General features: G+C 40.4%; 4 pseudogenes across 4 annotated transcripts; 3 read left to right on the top strand and 1 right to left on the bottom strand.

The window, feature by feature from the left end:
- Nucleotides 1-1,026: 1,026 nt before the first annotated feature.
- On the top strand, nucleotides 1,027-3,758 carry AT5G33385 (annotated as a pseudogene; the record flags this gene model as incomplete). The annotated part of the gene is made up of 1 exon: nucleotides 1,027-3,758.
- A 1,170-nt stretch (nucleotides 3,759-4,928) lies between these two features.
- Nucleotides 4,929-6,632, top strand: AT5G33384 (annotated as a pseudogene; the record flags this gene model as incomplete). The annotated part of the gene is made up of 1 exon: nucleotides 4,929-6,632.
- Nucleotides 6,633-10,189: 3,557 nt separating this feature from the next.
- Nucleotides 10,190-12,370, top strand: AT5G33383 (annotated as a pseudogene; the record flags this gene model as incomplete). The annotated part of the gene is made up of 1 exon: nucleotides 10,190-12,370.
- A 1,821-nt stretch (nucleotides 12,371-14,191) lies between these two features.
- AT5G33382 lies at nucleotides 14,192-18,960 on the bottom strand (annotated as a pseudogene; the record flags this gene model as incomplete). Its single annotated transcript has 1 exon — nucleotides 14,192-18,960.
- Between the last annotated feature and the right edge of the window lie 558 nt (nucleotides 18,961-19,518).

Genomic DNA, 19,518 nt, shown 5'->3' with positions numbered 1-19,518 from the left:
TGAGTATGGATTAGATTAGGGTAATCTCTAGGTTAGTTAGGTGGTTAGTCTTTAGGTTTATACCCTTCTGGATTCGCTTGGCCCCTATGCGGTTTTTGCTGACTAATGTGGAGATTCGATCATAGACGTCCAACGTCCAAAAGACGTTCAAATGGATGTCTGACCTACGAATTCCAGAGATTTGTAGACTCGACCAAGGGATTGGCTTGTCTACCTATTGGCTTTGGTATATTGTTTCTTAAACCCTGCTCTGCTATGTTTTATCAACGAGAGTTGAGATAGGAAGTGGTAGAGTTATGGGGGTCTCTGTCACGAGAGTGGATTGATCCGGTTTTTGAATCTATCGTCATGGGTATCTACCTTTCGCCTATTAGCCAATTGGTGAAACCTAGAGTTGCCCTTATCAATGAATCCATCCTTAGAACTTCTATTAGATTTATTTGTATCCCTTGTTGATTGCACTTTTATTTACCTGTTATTTGAATCCCCTATTTATATCCCCTGTTGATTGCATTTAGGTTTCTTAATTTTGTCACCTGTTGGTTCTACTCGACCCAATGATCGAGTAGGGCTTTTAAGTTCTTATTTTTACTTGTTTGAATCCTCACATAGGATTGTTACTAAAAACCCACCATCATTATAATCTGGCTTGACTTAGTAGTTTCTGTACACATCTTGATTGCTAGCAATACAGTGGACTGGATTGACACCCCTTATAACTACATCGACATGTTTATGTTTTAGGAGCATTGAACTGAATCTCACACACATACAACATAAGCAGACCTGAAAAACCTGCTTATCAATTTGGCGTCGTTGCCAATTCATTGTTGCATTGTTACATCAAGATATCAAAAACTTTTAAGATCAAGTTCTTTTACATTTATCAAGTTACTAACTCATATTTTCGTCTGCTTGTTTTTGTGGTATAGGTACTAATCTTTGTGCATGCAAACTCGATCCGAAGGTTTTGCACACCTATAACCATTCAGAGACAGAATTGACAAAATATCTCGGAGTTACCAGAAACCAAAGCAAAGGCAGCCTGTGATCAGAACAGACCAGCTGCTATGGATCAACAGAACAGACCAGTTGATGTTCAAGACCCACCTAATGTTTATCAACCAAGAAACATTGGTGCTGGTGATACTCCAAGGAATCATCACCAAAGACAAGAGATAGTGCCTCCACCAGTTCAGACCAACAACTTTGAGATCAAGAGTGGTCTCATCTCCATGATCCAAGGAAACAAGTTTCATGGTTTACCTATGGAAGATCCCCTGGACCATCTTGACAGTTTTGATAGGCTTTGTGGCCTTACCAAGATCAATGGTGTCACTGAAGATATGTTTAAGCTCAGGCTATTTCCCTTCTCTTTGGGAGGCAAGGCACACCACAGGGAGAAGACTCTACCCCCAGACTCCATCACCTCATGGGACGATTGTAAGAAAGCTTTTCTTGCCAAGTTCTTCTCTAACGCTCGCACAGCTAGATTGAGGAACGAGATCTCCGGTTTCAACCAGAAAAACAATGAAACTTTTTGTGAAGCTTGGGAGAGGTTTAAAAGCTACACCACTCAGTGCCCCCATCACGGTTTCAGAAAGGCTTCATTACTGAGCACACTCTACAGAGGAGCTTTACCAAAGATCAGAATGCTGCTTGATACCGCCTCCAATGGAAATTTCTTGAACAAAGATGTAGCTGAAGGCTGGGAGTTGGTCAAAAATCTAGCACAATCTGATGGGTGCTACAATGAAGACTATGATCGCTCAATGAGAGGAACTGGAGGTAATGAGGATAAACAGAGCAAGGATATCAAGGCTGTGAATGAAAAGTTAGACAAGCTGTTGCTGGCTCAGCAGAAGCAGATACACTACATCACTGATGAAGAGCACTTCCAAATGCAAGAAGGGGGGAATGATCAAACTGAAGAGCTGTGCTACATTCAGAACCAAGGAGGGTTCAACAAGGGCTACAACAACTACAAGCCCAACCCAAACCTCTCCTACAAAAGCACTAATGTAGCTAACCCCCAAGATCAAGTGTATCCACCACAACATAATCAGTCCAAGCCTTTTGTTCAGTACAACCCAGGTTATGTCCCTAAACAACAGTTCAATGGATGCTACCAATAGCAGAATCCAACACCAGGGTTCACTCAACAACCACAACAAGCCCCAGCAGCTCAAGATCCTGAAATTAAGCAACTCATTCAACAGATCATCCAAGGGTAAGCTACTGGCGCTATGGCTTTTGACAAGAAGATAGCTGAATTACACAACAAGATCGATTGTTCATACAACGATCTGAATGTCAAGTTTGAAGCTTTGAACTCAAAAATCAAGTATGTGGAGAGTCAATTTGCATCAACCTCTGCTCCGAAGCATCCTCAACAACTTCCAGGGAAAGCAGTCCAGAATCCTAAGGACTATGCTACAGCAAATGCTATCACCATCCACCAAGAAGATGAGTCTCCACCAAGTCATCAGACTCTCAATACTGAGGACAGTATGATTCAAGAAGGGGGGGATTCAACTCAAATTGCTGCACCTGCCACTCAGCAATCCATCTAGACTATAGAGCACACACCTTTGCTGAATACTCAACATTCCGGAAAAAGATTCAAAATTGAAAAACTCAAGAAAGAGCAGAATCAAAAGATGATTAGCAGTTCCAGCACTCAAGAAATATACAAGAAGAAAGTCATCCAAGAAAAGCTTGATGATCCCGGTTCATTCACTCTTCCATGCTCTTTAGGACCATTGACATTCAATAGGTGCCTTTGTGATTTGGGAGCATCTGTTAGCCTTATGCCTCTCTCTACAGCTAAAAGGCTAGGGATCATAGAATTCAAGTTCTGCAACTTAGCTTTATTCTTAGCTGATGGTTCTGTTGCACATCCTCACGGTCTCATAGAGAATCTGCCTGTTAAGATTGGAAATGTTGAGATACCTACAGATTTTGTGGTATTGGACGTAGATGAAGAAGGCAAGAATCCCCTGATCCTAGGCAGACCATTCCTAGCTTCAGCTGGAGCAGTCATGGATGTCAGGAATGGAAAAATTAATCTGAACCTTGAAAAAGGCATCAAGATGAAGTTTGACATCAGAGAAGCTTCTGGGAAATCAACAACAGGAGTTCAGAATTTTGGGATTCAGGACATGGATATTGATAAAGAAGCAAAAGCTAGAACCTCACCAAAAGTCAACTATACTTCTCAACTCAGCAAGCTAAAGAGGACTTTTGACCACAAGAAGAGAGCAACAGAAAGGCGATCTCAGACTGAAGATCCTACAGAAGATGACTGGTATGAGATGAGAAAAAAATTTAAATGGCAAAGCAGAGTCATAGAAGGATTATCTTCAAGAGTGATGAAGCTGAAAGATCAATTATGGATGTTTGAAAAAAGAGTTAAAAAGTTTTCAAATGGTATTAACCGAGAGAAGATGGAAACTGCACTAACTATCAAGGAGGACGAAAATTTCACAACATAATGGTTTGCACCAGAAGATCAGAAAGGAGTTCACTTAGAGGAAAGAAGCCTAGAGAGCAAGTTGTTGAGTGAGGAGGAAAGTCCTATTCTGACTTATTCTCCAGGAGTGCCTAAACAGCCCACCAACCCCTCTGTTGAAGAAGAACACTTGACACTTGATTCTGTTACTGAAGAACTTCTAGAACTCAGGATAGAATACAAAGCTCAAGAGGATACCATTGGGGAGCTAACTTACAAGATGGAAGGACTGAACCATGCAATCTAGGAACTTCAAAAAATGGTTAAAGGCTACCCCAGTTTTGAACTTGAGGATTGGTCAAAGGAGCCTGGTTGAGAAGAAGAAGACTACTCTACTGATCAGAAAGAAGCTTGCTTTGAAGAAAAATCAAATGAGTACTCATCCTACCATATTTCAAGAGAGGATGCAGAGTATGATTCAAGCACTAAAAATTCAACCACAGAAGATGAGGACTTCTATATTCCTCTCTTCAACATTTTTTCTGACTAAGCTCTGTAAGAGTCAAGCTTAATGACTTAAAACAAGCTCACTTGTGAGAAAGTCCCATGTCTATCCATGTATATGAATTTCTATTTTTCTTGTTATTTTTGATGTTTTTGTTTAAGTGTTTCAAGTTTGTTTTAGTGACCCTAAGGGAGTCAACGGTCGAGTAATTTCAAATCAAGTCAAGGAAAATCTCAATTGTTGATCGAGTAGAATGAGGAGGAGTATTTTTAGATATTGATTTGAATGACCAAATGAGAGGAGCATCACCGCCGTTTGATCGATTGACTTTCTGAAGTTTATTTTGGTCCGTTTGATCGAGTAAACAAGAATGAGAAGCTCTCCACCGTTGGATCAAATTTTTCGCACTTCAAGAGGATGCTCGATCCTTTACTCGAGCTCTCATTATTTGAAGACCATGGCATAACTTCGTGACCCCACTTGCTCCCCCAACACTCTTTTACTCAATGGACAAAGCGATTACCCATCCCCCTCACCGTTTCCAATTAACTTTTCTATCCCTTCCCAAAGAAACCAAACACCATTCTCCTCCACCCATTGATTTCGACAAACCTTCCTTGAAACTCTCTCTTTCATCATCTCGTTTTTGCAACCCCCTCACAAAGCTTTGAAAATCTTCATTCCAAACTCTTCCCCTAAAATCGCTCCCTATCACTCTTTAAGAATCCGTTCCCCTACACCAATACTTCACCAAAGTTACCCGATCACTTCGAAGTTCATCCTCAAGCTTTCAATCGGTATCAAACTCAAAAATTTCATCAACAAAGAAACTGATTCCCTTACCCCTTGATACCTCTTGGAGAGTTGTTTTTAATTGCTTTGTTGAAACTCACCACCAAGGATTCAAGAAGGAAGAGTTCGTCTCGGGCAAGAAGATCCTCTGTTGATCATGAAGAAGTTGAGGTGTTTGACATGTGTGGCATGACTGAACGCCAAATTCGCCAAGCTCGTCGTGCTCAAAGATCAAGCTTGGTTCAACGAGGAAGCTCAAGCCGCTCGACCATGCAAAGAGAAGAAGTAGCTCGGGGAAAGAGGGTCGTTGAAGCTGAAGAAGAACACCATGGAGAGGCACCCTTTGAAGAAGCGGTTTCTAAAGAAGAGGTTGAGATCATCGGGGATGATACACCAACCCCTGTTGGGAGAAGAAACCGACCAAGGAGGAAGAGAGAACCAATCCCGAGCGAGTACTATCAATATTTGAAGGAGTTGAAGTTTGAGGGAACTAGGTACCCTCATAAGGAAACGATGCAAGAGCTTGGTATTTGTGGTGATGTGGAATACTTGATGGAATTGGTCAATTTTGCAACATTCATGAGCTGCCAATGTGGGGGATACAAAGAGGAGAGCTGCCAACTCCTTGCAACCCTCAAGGTTCATTTTTGTGTTGATGATTCTTAGAAAGAAGAGAGAGGAGGTCTTGTTTACATAACCTTCAAAGTTAGGGATGTAGAGTATACTCTTGATATATGCCATCTTGATACCATTTTCGGGTTCCCAAGTGGAGAAGGAATCCGCCAAGACTATGATCAAGAAGAGCTGAAATCTCTTTGGAAAACAATACCCGGTCTGAAGCCCTTCTTACCAACCAAGAGCAAGAGTTCTTCAATCCGTAATCCCGTGATTAGATACCTCCACCAATGCATCGCCAACATCCTCTTTCTAAAGAAGGCTACCGGATTTGTTAGTGAAGAGGAGCTATGCATGATATACCAATCTTTGGTCTTCATTTTGAGGGAAACAAGAGATGGGAGGAAGATGGCGGGTGATAGAGCAGACACTTCGTTGAGTGTTGTTCTCTTGGATCACTTATTGAGTTACAAGGAGTATGCTGCAACCATCCATCGCTCGGGAATTTGCGGGAGTCTTTGTGTTGGCGGTCTCTTAACGCCAATACTAGGAGCCGTGGGTATGAAATTTGGAGCCCCTGACATGTTGCCTAAGTTCATTGACCTCGACTATCTCAAGGGGAAGGATTTTCTTGAGAAAACAACTCCGGCAGATCGCTATCTCTTCAAGTTCAACCACTCGGAGCTTGGACCTTCTCTTTTACCCCTACCATGCGAGAACCAGACTTTGGTGAAGACAAGACGCAACATCAATTTCATGCCATCTCCCTCTACCTTGAACATCGACATTGGAGGAGCTCAGGAAGATAAACCAGAATATAGTCCAGCCGACTATGAGCAACATGAGTAATTTACTCAAGCTGATTATGAGGAGCAAATCGAGTTTGAGCAACATATTGATCAACCGGAGCATGGGACCAGCGAACAAGAGCAAGCTCATTATGAAGAAGGTGCTAACCAAGGAGGAGATGAGTTTGCTGAAGTTCACAAGAAGCTCGGTGTACTTGAAGAGCTTGGGAACCTTCACAGCAAGACAATGAAGGGTTTCAAGAAGAACATGAGAACAATGAAGAAATCGCTCAAGAGTATGGCTGCTCAACTCAAGGACTTCCAGAGCAAGCCAAGGCCACCATCTCCAACACCCGAAGTAAGAAGGACCGGTTCAACGAGCTCAGCTGCAAGGAGAGCTGAAAGGATCGATCAACCCCGAGCTTCATCTTTTGACCCTCGGGAAGTGATCTCCGAGTTGAGAGAGCCAAGGAGTAGGTAGAGACGAGCTTTCACACGCTCGACCGGACAGAACGAGCAACACCCCCCCGCCTCAACTTCAGCCCCTGCCAATACCCAAGAGAGTATGGATGACTATGTCTCCATCTACTTCACTTGAAAACTGAGGTAACACCACCTCTCCATAGTATATACCATAGCATCTTTTTATTTTTCTTTGTGTGTTTTGTGTTTTGGTCTTGAATTCTCTTTCAGATTTTTATTACACAAGGGACTCTGTAATTTAAGTTTGGGGGAGGCTTCAAGACAGGTTTAACATTGTGTTCTATTTTCTTATTTCAAATTTTGCATCATTTAAGGCATAGAAAAACTATAAAAATTTGAAAAATTTTCAGAAAATTATTTCACAAAAAAAGAGTGTCATGTAGATTCCATATCATTTTAGGATTGTATATAGAGTGTTTGCATTTAGGATTGCTCATTTGCATAGGGGATGATGATGATTTCAAACCGATAAGCATGTTTTGATTCAATGAACTAAGTTCAATGCTCAAGTTGTTAATTCTTTGTTGCATAACCGATTGTATCTCTGAAATAAGACCGCACCCTGCTTTGAATTTGTAACTTGACTATACTACTTTGATCGAAACTTGCTTATCTGATGCCATTCCCTATCTATTAGAACCTGAACTGAAATTGCAATTATCATGTCTATGCATTGTTTGTGAACTCATGGCTACCATGTACATACTTGGATCATCTTATTCATTTCATCACCCTCTGTTAATCCAAGTAGCTGTCTCTCATTTTTAGAGCAGTTTCTCATACCCTTAGCCTAGCCTTATTTCAAGCCAAAGATCATTTGTGTGTGATTGTGAGGTCTTTTTTGATTGAGCTTGGTATAACGTGTTAGGTATGAGCCGACAAGAGCAGTCTTTCATGTAGACATAGCCCACGCTTTTTGGGTTAGCTAGGACTAGGTGGAGACTTGTATTTGCGATTGAGATTGTGTATGGAATGAATGAGAATATGAGTGAGAATGAAAAGAAAAGAAAAAAAAAAAGAGTAAGAGTTTAGAGTTCTAAGGGGGATACAAAAGTGTTAAGTCTAGTAAAGGGTTTGGAATTCAAAGAAGTTAGGCATTGTAATTCAAAGAAAGGGGTAAATCGCCCTATGTGCTAAGATTAGAAAAAAGCCTTAAGTTTGTCAAAGTATAAAATCAAACCTGCTAGACTTTTAAATCGTTTCAAAGAGAACCCCTTAGAACTTGAACCAAAAAGAGAGAAAGAATGAGAAAAATGGTAAAGTTAGGACATCTATGGGACTGGGATCATCTTCTGAGCTATCGTACTATATCATGGGGTAGATGGGAGTCTGTTCTTGTATGTGTCCGTTGGCTTTTACCTTTAGCATTCTACTGAAGCTCAATCTTTTCTCTGAGAGTCCCCTGTTACTCGACCAAACCATTAGAGGGACCATTTTTGTCTTCTAGCCTAAGCCCAAAACCAAGTGAGTTCATAACCATTGCATTGCTTGATCCACTGTTCGTGCTTAAAGAATGTTAAAGGGAATTGGTTGATGTGAATGCTTGAATAGATTAAGGCAAGTTGTTAGGTTACATTGTGACGAGTATGGCTAACATCTTGCAACCTAGAATTAGCTACCTCGACATTGAGCTTACCCGTTTTATATGCATGCTTCAGTTTTGAATCCCCACCTTCAAACCTCTCCTTCAACTTAAGATTTTTTGTTTGCTTGAGGGCAAACAAAAGATAAGTTTGAGGGAGTTGATAACACTGTATTTTACTCATTTTAGGTGTATGTTTATCATCATTTAGCTTTGCATTTGCTCATTGTATCATATCATTTTGCACAATTTTAGCTTATTTTGCATACTTAGGCATCTAGGATCATCTTGCGTATGCATTGCATGTTTTGGTATGTTTTCAGGTGCAGAAGGAGCTAAAAGGACTCTACTCGATCCATTCACTCGACCCAGGCAGCTATACAGGAGGATGCAGTTTACTCGACCTCTTTACTCGATCCAGGATGCCACAGAGGAGGCTGCAGTTTACTCGACCCTCCTACTCGATCAAGGCAACCTTAGATGAAGCAGTAGATTGATCTACTCACCTCTTCTACTCGATCCACTACTCGATCCATTTACTCGACCAAGGGTAACTATCTCTACCAGACTTGTTGAGCTATCAAAGCGTCTTCGGATCCTCCTCATTCCCCACTTAACCAGACATCTGAGCATACGAATAGGAGAGGATGAAGCATCTATTCGACCAATTGATCACTCGGAGCATAGACACAAAGGCGCAGACTTTGCAGCACCCTCTTTACTCGATCCCCAAGATCGAGTATTCGCCCAAACCGCCTCAAGTCTCTTGTCTTCTAGTGAATCTAGGGTTTCCAACATTTTAGTATAAATAGATCACTTTAGGATTTGTCCAAAGGATCTATGCTTTATCTTTCAGTTTTTCTTTGTGTTTATGAATCTTGAAACCTTAATTACTCTTAATCTATTTCGTTTTTGCATTTGATTGTTTAAGTAAAGTTGTTTAGCTTGTTTAGATCTACATTTTGGTATTATTTTAGTAATTTATGGGTTTGTGTTCTTGATAATGTTGCTTGAGTAGTGATTAGGGTTCTTGAAGATGGATTAGATTAGGGTAATCTCTAGGTTAGTTAGGTGGTTAGTGTTTAGGTTTATACCCTTCTGGATTCGCTTGGCCCCTATGCGGTTTTTGCTGGCTAATGTGGAGATTCGATCATAGACGTCCAGCGTCCAAAAGACGTTCAAATGGATGTCTGACCTACAAATTCTGGAGATTTGTAGACTCGACCAAGGGATTGGCTTGTTTACCTATTGGCTTTGGTAGATTGTTTCTTAAACCCTGCTCTGCTATGTTTCATCAACGAGAGTTGAAATTAGGAAGTGGTAGAGTTATGCGGGTCTCTGTCACGAGAGTGGATTGACGCGGTTTTTGAATCTATCGTCATGGGTATCTACCTTTCGCCTATTAGCCAATTGGTGAATCCTAGAGTTGCCCTTATCAATGAATCCATCCTTAGAACTTCTATTAGATTTATTTGTATCCCCTGTTGATTGCACTTTTCTTTACCTGTTATTTGTATCCCCTATTTATATCCCCTGTTGATTGCATTTAGGTTTCTTAATTTTGTCACTTGTTGGTTCTACTCGACCCAATGATCGAATAGGGCTCTTAAGTTCTTATTTTTACTTGTTTGAATCCTGACCTAGGATTGTTACTAGAAACCCACTATCATTATAATCTGGCTTGACTTAGTAGTTTCTTTACACCATCATTACAGTGGACTGGATTGACACCCCCTATAACTGCATCGACTTATTTGTGTTTTAGGGGAATTGAACTGAATCTCAGCAGACCTGAAAAACCTCCTTATCAATTTGGCGTCGTTGTCAATTCATTGTTGCATTGTTACATTCAAGATATCAGAAACTTTTAAGATCAAGTTCTTTTACATTTATCAAGTTACTAACTCATATTTTCGTCTGCTTGTTTTTGTGGTATAGGTACTAATCTTTGTGCATGCAAACTCGATTCGAAGGTTCTGCACACCTATTACCATTCAGAGACAGAATTGACAAAATAGCTCGTGAGTTATCAGAAACCAAAGCAAAGGCAGCCTGTGATCAGAACAGACCAGCAGCTATGGATCAACAGAACAAACCAATTTATGTTCAAGACCCACCTAATGTTGATCAACCAAGAAACATTGGTGTTGGTGATGCCGCAAGGAATCATCACCAAAGACAAGGGATAGTGCCTCCACCAGTTCAGAACAACAACTTTGAGATCAAGAGTGGTCTCATCTCCATGATCCAAGGAAACAAGTTTCATGGTTTACCTATGGAAGATCCCCTGGACCATCTTGACAGCTTTGATAGACTTTGTGGCCTTACCAAGATCAATGGTGTCACTGAAGATATGTTTAAGCTCAGGCTATTTCCCTTCTCTTTGGGAGACAAGGCACACCACTAGGAGAAGACTCTACCCTAGACTCCATCACCTCATGGGACGATTGTAAGAAAGCTTTTCTTGCCAAGTTCTTCTCTAACGCTTGCACAGCTAGATTGAGGAACGAGATCTCCGGTTTCAACCAGAAAAACAATGAAACTTTTTGTGAAGCTTGGGAGAGGTTTAAAAGCTACACCACTCAGTGCCCCCATCACGGTTTCAGAAAGGCTTCATTACTGAGCACACTCTACAGAGGAGCTTTACCAAAGATCAGAATGCTGCTTGATACCGCCTCCAATAGAAATTTCTTGAACAAAGATGTAGCTGAATGCTGGGAGTTGGTCAAAAATCTAGCACAATCTGATGGGTGCTACAATGAAGACTATGATCGCTCAATGAGAGGAACTGGAGGTAATGAGGTTAAACAGAGCAAGGATATCAAGGCTGTGAATGAAAAGTTAGACAAGTTGTTGCTGGCTCAGCAGAAGCAGGTACACTTCATCACTGATGAAGAGCACTTCCAAATGCAAGAAGGGGGAATGATCAAACTGAAGAGCTGTGCTACATTCAGAACCAAGGAGGGTTCAACAAGGGCTTCAACAACTACAAGCCCAACCCAAACCTCTCCTACAGAAGCAATAATGTAGCTAACCCCCAAGATCAAGTGTATCCACCACAACAGAATCAGTCCAAGCCTTTTGTTCAGTATAACCAAGGTTATGTCCCTAAACAACAGTTCAATGGAGGCTACCAATAGCAGAATCCAACACCAGGGTTCACTCAACAACCACAACAAGCCCCAGCAGCTCAAGATCCTGAAATTAAGCAACTCATTCAACAGATCATCCAAGGGTAAGCTACTGGCGCTATGGCTTTTGACAAGAAGATAGCTGAATTACACAACAAGATCGATTGTTCATACAACGATCTGAATGTCAAGTTTGAAGCTTTGAACTCAAAAATCAAGTATGTGGAGAGTCAATTTGCATCAACCTCTGCTCCGAAGCATCCTCAACAACTTCCAGGGAAAGCAGTCCAGAATCCTAAGGACTATGCTACTGCTAATGCTATCACCATCCACCAAGAAGATGAGTCTCCACCAAGTCATCTGACTCTCAATACTGAGGACAGTATGATTCAAGAAGGGGGGGATTCAACTCAAATTGCTGCACCTGCCACTCAGCAATCCATCTAGACTATAGAGCACACACCTTTGCTGAATACTCAACATTCCGGAAAAAGATTCAAAATTGAAAAACTCAAGAAAGAGCAGAATCAAAAGATGATTAGCAGTTCCAGCACTCAAGAAATATACAAGAAGAAAGTCATCCAAGAAAAGCTTGATGATCCCGGTTCATTCACTCTTCCATGCTCTTTAGGACCATTGACATTCAATAGGTGCCTTTGTGATTTGGGAGCATCTGTTAGCCTTATGCCTCTCTCTACAGCTAAAAGGCTAGGGATCATAGAATTCAAGTTCTGCAACTTAGCTTTATTCTTAGCTGATGGTTCTGTTGCACATCCTCACGGTCTCATAGAGAATCTGCCTGTTAAGATTGGAAATGTTGAGATACCTACAGATTTTGTGGTATTGGACGTAGATGAAGAAGGCAAGGATCCCCTGATCCTAGGCAGACCATTCCTAGCTTCAGCTGGAGCAGTCATGGATGTCAGGAATGGAAAAATTAATCTGAACCTTGAAAAAGGCATCAAGATGAAGTTTGACATCAGAGAAGCTTCAGGGAAATCAACAACAGGAGCCCAGGCCTAAAAGAACCCATGAAATCTACATGCAAATACTTATCGAGACTTGTAAAACGTTAGAAATTTTGAAAACAATAAGATTTACTTTCTAATAACTTACCAATTTACTTGCAAATTGAAATTGAGACTTGCAAATTAGAAGAAATAAAGAGAACAAATAGATTAACATGTTGAAAGTTCAATCAAGCGATGGAATGCTGATATGAGTCAAATTATCCTAATGACTACTCTCTCAAATAAAGAGATTGTTATAGCATTTAGGGATCGGATTTCACAAAGTTCTCGGATCACACAATAGACTAACAGTTTCGAATAAAGCTAAACATAAAATATTATAAAAATAAAAGACAAGAAATCAATTAAAAGTTTGTTTTAGATTCAGATGATTAAGATGTCGGGTTTAGGGAAATTCTCTAGAGATATCAGAATAGTAGATTTAGCAGTAAATTAGGAATATTATTGATCCATTCTAGAACACAAATCACTAATATAAAGTAACCGGAGGTGTGCCGTGCTACTCACTATGCTTAATAGTATTGATTCCAACTCTCTTCTAAATCCCTAGAACTAAGCAAGCATTATAATCAGGTTTGATAAGTTCACCTAAGTAATGGACGCTAGCACGCATCTAAATACTAGGCTCATCTAAGATAGTTCCAGTAATAGATACCTATGGTGGGTATACCTATTATCCTAAAATCAAGTTCTAGTTAGTTACTCTAAAACTAACATTAAGAACAATCATGAAGAATTCTAAATATATTATCCTAACAGGGTTTTTGATTTACTAATTCAACCAAATCCCTAATGAGAATCCCTTAACCAAACAAGAGAACTACTCAAGCATGATTATAGAAAAAACAAAACATGATTGAATAAGAAGTCAATGATGAAATTAAGAAGAGAAAAGAGTTTAGAAGAATCTTCTCTAAAGGGAGTCTCCATAGGATTTTGCCCCAAAGTACATAATAGAGAATAATAGTTAGATCTAAACAATGACCATAAAAATCAATATATAAGTTCCTAAAACGTGATGGGCCTTCTTAGAAATAAGGGAAAGTTCTGGGCCGATTTTGGAAACATCAATAAGTTGCGCGATTGACTTGCCGTCAGGTATTGGTGTCGCTCGACAACAGGGGTTGTGTCGATCGACACCTACGTCAATTTTTGTCTTCGGATTGCTGCTGCAACTTAAGTTGTCTGATTTGCACCAGAATGCTCCATAATCTCCAAATGCATCCCAAACATTTAAAGACCTGAAAAAGACTAGAAAAGACTCTACAAATAACAAAAGACTCTAAAAACTATACCTAATTCATAGCTAAAAGCATTGAAAATCGAGGTATATCAACTCCCCCAGACTTAGTTTTTGCTTGCCCTCAAGCAAAACACAAAAGCCAAACCCGTGGAAGAGGTTTGAAAACACAGGAACTCCGAATCTCTCTAGCTTATTATCCTGATCATACAAACCAATTCTATGCACTAAATAGTTCTAGCCAAATCCTGACCACTATGTAATTCTCCGCTAGCCCACACAACATCCTAGATTCCATACCAAAGCACTCAACTATATCCATTATAAAGATTTAGAAACTGTAAACTGTTTCTTGTATTTACTTTGATGCATATTACATGTCTTTTATAGGCTACAGAAGAGATCATAGAAATTCCTAAATTACAATCAATGCATAATCACAATCGTATCAATCGTATACAGATTGTATCAAAAACAGAGCAACTTCCTTATATGGTTACGTGATCGTCGGGATCATGACATGGTCCGCAAACTCCGTTGAGTCGTTAATACCTTCCCGCAAGTTGGAGCGTGCAAATCTTGTATGCCCAACTTGATACATAACCGATCAAATTCCTTCTTCCCCAACGGCTTTGTAAAGATATCTGCAAGTTATTTGTGACTTTGTACATGTAACAGGCGTATATTTTTGGATAGTACCTCGTCGCGTACAAAATGACAATCAACTTCGACGTGCTTGGTGCGTTCCTGAAAGACTAGATTTGTCGCTGTATGAATTGTTGCCTTACTATCACACCAAACAGACATTGACTGATAGTGCTTTACTCCAAGCGATTGAAGAATCCTTTTAAGCCAAAATCAACTCTTGTGTTAAGAATGCCATCGCTCTGTATTCTACTTCTGTAGAAGACCTACTCAGTGTCTTTTGTTTTTTTTGTTTTGCATGAGATTGGCGATCCTCCAAGCTGAATAAAATAACCAGTGACTGACTTTCTCGTTAAAGGACAACTCGCATAGTCACTATCACACCAACCAGTAAAACAAAATGGTGTCTCAGCTCTCAACAGAATACCTTGCCCAAGATTGTTTTTCAAGTACCTAACAACTCGCAAAGTTGTAGTCCAATGATCTTGTTTTGGTTGCTGCATAAATTGAGCCAAAAGATGAACGCAGTACGCCAAATCCGGTCATGTTACTGCGAGATAAATCAACCTTCCAATGAGTCGTCTATAGGGTTCTGGGTCTTGTAAGAGTGGCGACTTGGACAGGCCTAGTTGGTGATTAGTTTCCAGGGGGAAAGCTACGGGTTTAGATCCTAACAAGCCTGTGTCGGAGACAATATCCAAAGCATATTTCCTTTGACAGAGATACATACCCGTAGAGTTCCGAGCCACTTCAATACCCAAAAAATATTTCAAAAGTCCTATATCACTCATATGGAAGCACGATGAAAGATAGGACTTGAAGTCATCCATGACCGTCGGAGAACTGATTATCAAATCGTCAACATACACCAATACACGAATATGCGATCATTTTTGTCGAGAGTAAACAGTGAATAATCCAACTTATTTTGTTCGAAGCCATACTCTTGTAAGCTTGTTGACAGTTTCGCAAACCAGCATCTTGGACTCTGTTTTAACCCATACATTGACTTGCAAAGTCTACATACCTTAAAAGAATCAGAAGCTTGAAAGCCGGGTGGCAGTCTCATATATATTTCTTCCTCTAAATCACCATGTAGAAACGCATTGTAGACGTCTATTTGGTGAACATCCCTTCTATTTTTTGTAAGTGACAAGACACAAGCCCAGTCAGCCCAATCACAAGCCCAACAAAACAATGCCCAAGTCAAGAGTTCCTCTCAACATCACGGTCAGACAAAACAGAGTTTGCAGAATTTGCAGAAGAAGCAGAGTCAACCAGCTGACTCTCCGACCATCGTACTATGTAACCGTTTCAGTCCTATCACATCAGAAGAAGAGAGTGGCTAGATGATTGACAAGTGTAACCAGATCCTTGACTGCAAATAAGGATCCAGAAGGTTCTTTTTGTAGTATAAGTATAAGCTCTTTGTATTCATCGTGAGTTTGGGAGAGTGTTAATGAAAAGTATTATTCAGTAAGAAAACCCTCTTCTTCTTTTATTCACATTTTTCACAGTTGTATCCAAAACCAACCGTACAGTTCCCATCTTGGCAACTGGTGCGAAAGTTTCACCGTAGTCTACACCTTCAATTTGTTTGTTACCGAGAGCAACTAACCTCGCTTTATGTCGTTCCAATGTACCGTCTAATTTGTATTTGAGCTTGTAAACCCATTTACTGCCTATTGCTTGCTTTCCTTGTGGCAAATCTTCTATCGTCCATGAGTGGTTTCGTTCTTGAGCATCAATTTCTGAAGACATAGCACTTTTCCATTTCTCATCTTTCATTGCTTGTTTAAATGACTTTGGTTATACGCCCGAAGTTATTGCAGCCAAATATGCTTGATGTTGAGTAGAGAAACGCTCACAAGAAATGAAATTTGCAATTGGATGACTCGATGTAGAATCAGACGTTGAAGCCGTCTTCGATTTCAGAATTCCCGTGTTTACCACAAATTCTTTCAACTTCACTGACTGAGTTTTCTGCCTTTTTCCGCGACCCAATTGTTCTTCTTGGACCTGCAGATTCGTCGTCGATGACATGATTGGAACAATCGCCGGAGTTGGCGTCGGAATCATAGTGGAGCGATTTTGATTTTCAGTTCTTTGACTTCCCTCGATGATGACGTTTTGAAGTGAAGGAGCGTGTTCAGAAATTGGGTTTTCAATAACCCAGTTGGGCTTGGTGTAGGCCCAATAGTCGATTGTGGTGTTAATGGGCCATCCTCACGAATTGAGCTTGTACGTCCATTTTCTTCTTCATTTTCGACAAACAGAGACTGTAAATTTAGAACTTCAAGTTCTTCTTCTGCAATTTCTTCTTCTACCTCAGACTTGAATGGAAATTCATTTTCATAAAATACCACATCTATTGAAACAAAGAATTGATATTTTTCCAAGTCATATAACCTCCACCCCTTTTTTCCATAAGGGTATCCGATGAAAACGCATCGACGACTCCGAAAAGCAAACTTATCTCCTTTATGAAATTGATCATGAGCATAGCAGAGAGTCCCAAACACCTTCATATGATTGTATTTCGGTTTCTCATTATATATCCTCTCATATGGTGTCATTCCTTTCAACACCATACTTGGAGTTCGATTTATTAAGTAAGCCGCAGTGAGAACACATTCGCCCCAAAACGCTATCGGTAAATTGGCTTCAAACCAAGCGCTCTAGCAACATTGAGTATATGCTGGTGTTTTCTCTCCACTCTTCCGTTCTGTTGAGGAGTGCCAACAAAAGACGTTTCATGAACTATGCCTTGTTGTTTGAAGAATTCACTTAGACAAAGAAATTCTGATCCGTTATCGCTTCTTATAACACGAAAGAAAGACCCGACTTTGGCCTTTTAAATAACCTGGAATAAGTACTCCAAGGTTACTGGAGTATCGAACTGACCAGTAGTCATGGCCAAGAAATTCTTGAGATGATTAGAAGCTTCAGATTTTTCAGACATCAAATAGAGCCATACTCCACGAGAGTAATCGTCTACAATGGTTAAGAAGTAACGAGCACCCGAATGAGTTGGAGTTCTATAAGGTCCCCATAAATCACAATAGATCAAAAATCCCTTTCGTTTTATTCTCACTAAATGGAAAAGATAATCTTGTTTGCTTAGCGCGGAGACAAACATCACACGCTTTATTCAAAATATCAGAAACAACATTTGAAACAACAGGGAGAAGACCAACTACTTTGTTTGAATGATATCCCATCCTCTTATGCCAAAGCTCAAAAGATTTATCATCTCTTACTTCCACAAATGCTGCTGACTCCATACTTCTAAAGCGGAAAGTCCCTCCTGTACGTCTACTAACTCCAAACACCATCCTCGTAGTGCGGTCCTGAACCACAAGAAAACGATCAGCTAACTGCCCTACGCAATTGTTCTCATCCATCACTTGGCAAAGAGAAATCAAATCTGTGTGGAAATTCTCAACATAATAAACTGAGCGGAGTATCAAACAAGGTCCTATCCTAACTGATCTTTCCTTAACTGCCACTTTTTCTCTTCCATCGACCAATACAATACTGATTTGTTCCATTTCCTTAACACTTTCTAGAATGTCTAAGTGACCCATCAAGTGATACGATGCACCAGTATCCACTATCCTTAAAGGCAAAGAAGACTTACCCGTCAGTTTTTTCAGTTTCGTTAGTCTTCCCATTGTTGAGAAGATTCTTAATTGCTTTCCACTGCAAATCGATAAATCCCGTTACTTCGTCACTGTCCTTTTCTGTCACAACGTAGTTAGCTTGCTCATAGCTTGTCAGTGGATTGACTTGGACTGCATTGGTGTAGGAGGTGCTCCCACAACCTCTTCTAGCTCCTCCGTTAGTACCGCCATGACCTCGTCCTTGCAAAGTTCTGCCTTTTGGCCTATCACCCCACCATTTTGGATAGCCAAACACCGCATAACACTTGTCTGGGCTATGGCCAATGCGATTAAAAAAGTTGCACATAACTCCTTTTTCCTTGTCGTCAAGTTTGAAACGAGGTCAGGTTTGAACTGAAAAGGATGTCACATCTGTAGGCTTCTCCTCAACATTTATGCGAAGATCCTCTTCTTGTCGCAAAATGTTGTAGACTTCCTCTAATGGCTGCACATGAACACGAGCAACAAGGGTTGAACGAACTGTCCGAAACTGATCATCAAGTCCACAAAGAAATTGATGCACCTTGTCTTCTTCAAGATCCGCTTCTTGTGCCGTCGCAAGATCACACGTACACAAACCATACTTACACGCTCGTATTGGTCGGTAACTCGCAAGACTATCCCACATTTGGGTCAGCTTCCCATAGTACGCTTCGATTGCTGCACCTCTCTGTTTGCAACAAGCTAATCCAGCATGGATTTGTTGAATCCGAGCCCCATTCATCACCCCAAATCGTTTCTTCAAGTGATCCCATAGATCCTTTGCCACATCTTGTGAGAGATTGTTGAACGCATCGATGGATCTATAGTCATCTTTATCCAAGACACGAGAAGTGCTTGAATCGTCCACCAATCTTCCAAGTCAAGTGATCCATCAGCCGGTTTTGGGATTGAGCCGTCGAGGAATCCGAATTTCTTGCGTAATGACAACGCCGTTTTCATCCCGCAAACCCATTCGTCGTAATTAACTCCCTTCTAGAGAGGGTGTGATATCACCGCGCCGGGATTGTCGGCAGAGGTCAACTCGTAAGGAGAGATGGTTCTTCTCACCTCCACAGTCGCAGCCGGAGCTTCAGTCTGGTTCGGGTTTGTCATTCGAAGTTTCAGAGATCACAAAGAATTTTTGAAGAAAAACTTTGTCGCTTTGATATCATAAAGATTTAGAAACTGTAAACAGTTTCTTGTATTTACTTTGATGCATATTACATGTCTTTTATAGGCTACAAAAGAGATCATAGAAAATCCTAAATTACAATCAATGCATAATCACAATCGTATCAATCGTATACAGATTGTATCAAAAACAGAGCAACTTCCTTATATGGTTAGGTGATCGTTGGGATCATGACTTGGTCCGCAAACTCTGTTGAGTCGTTAATACATTAGGCTTTCATCGTTGGTTTCTCATCAATCAGGGTAACGTTTAATAAACCTTCTAGACTTATTCATGTAGTATACCATAACAATTCGACCACTCATTTTCTTTTTATTTCCGGTACTTTTTCTCTCCCCTAAACTTATTCTTTTTAGAGAGTAAACAAAGGGGAACTCGCATACTGGATCGACACCCTCGGCATTTTTCCAACCTTTGTA

This window comes from Arabidopsis thaliana, chromosome 5 (genome assembly GCF_000001735.4).
Source record: "Arabidopsis thaliana chromosome 5, partial sequence".
Lineage (NCBI taxonomy): Eukaryota > Viridiplantae > Streptophyta > Magnoliopsida > Brassicales > Brassicaceae > Arabidopsis > Arabidopsis thaliana.
The sequence above is the reverse complement of the archived record's forward strand: the minus strand, read 5'-3'. Positions and strand labels throughout refer to the sequence as shown.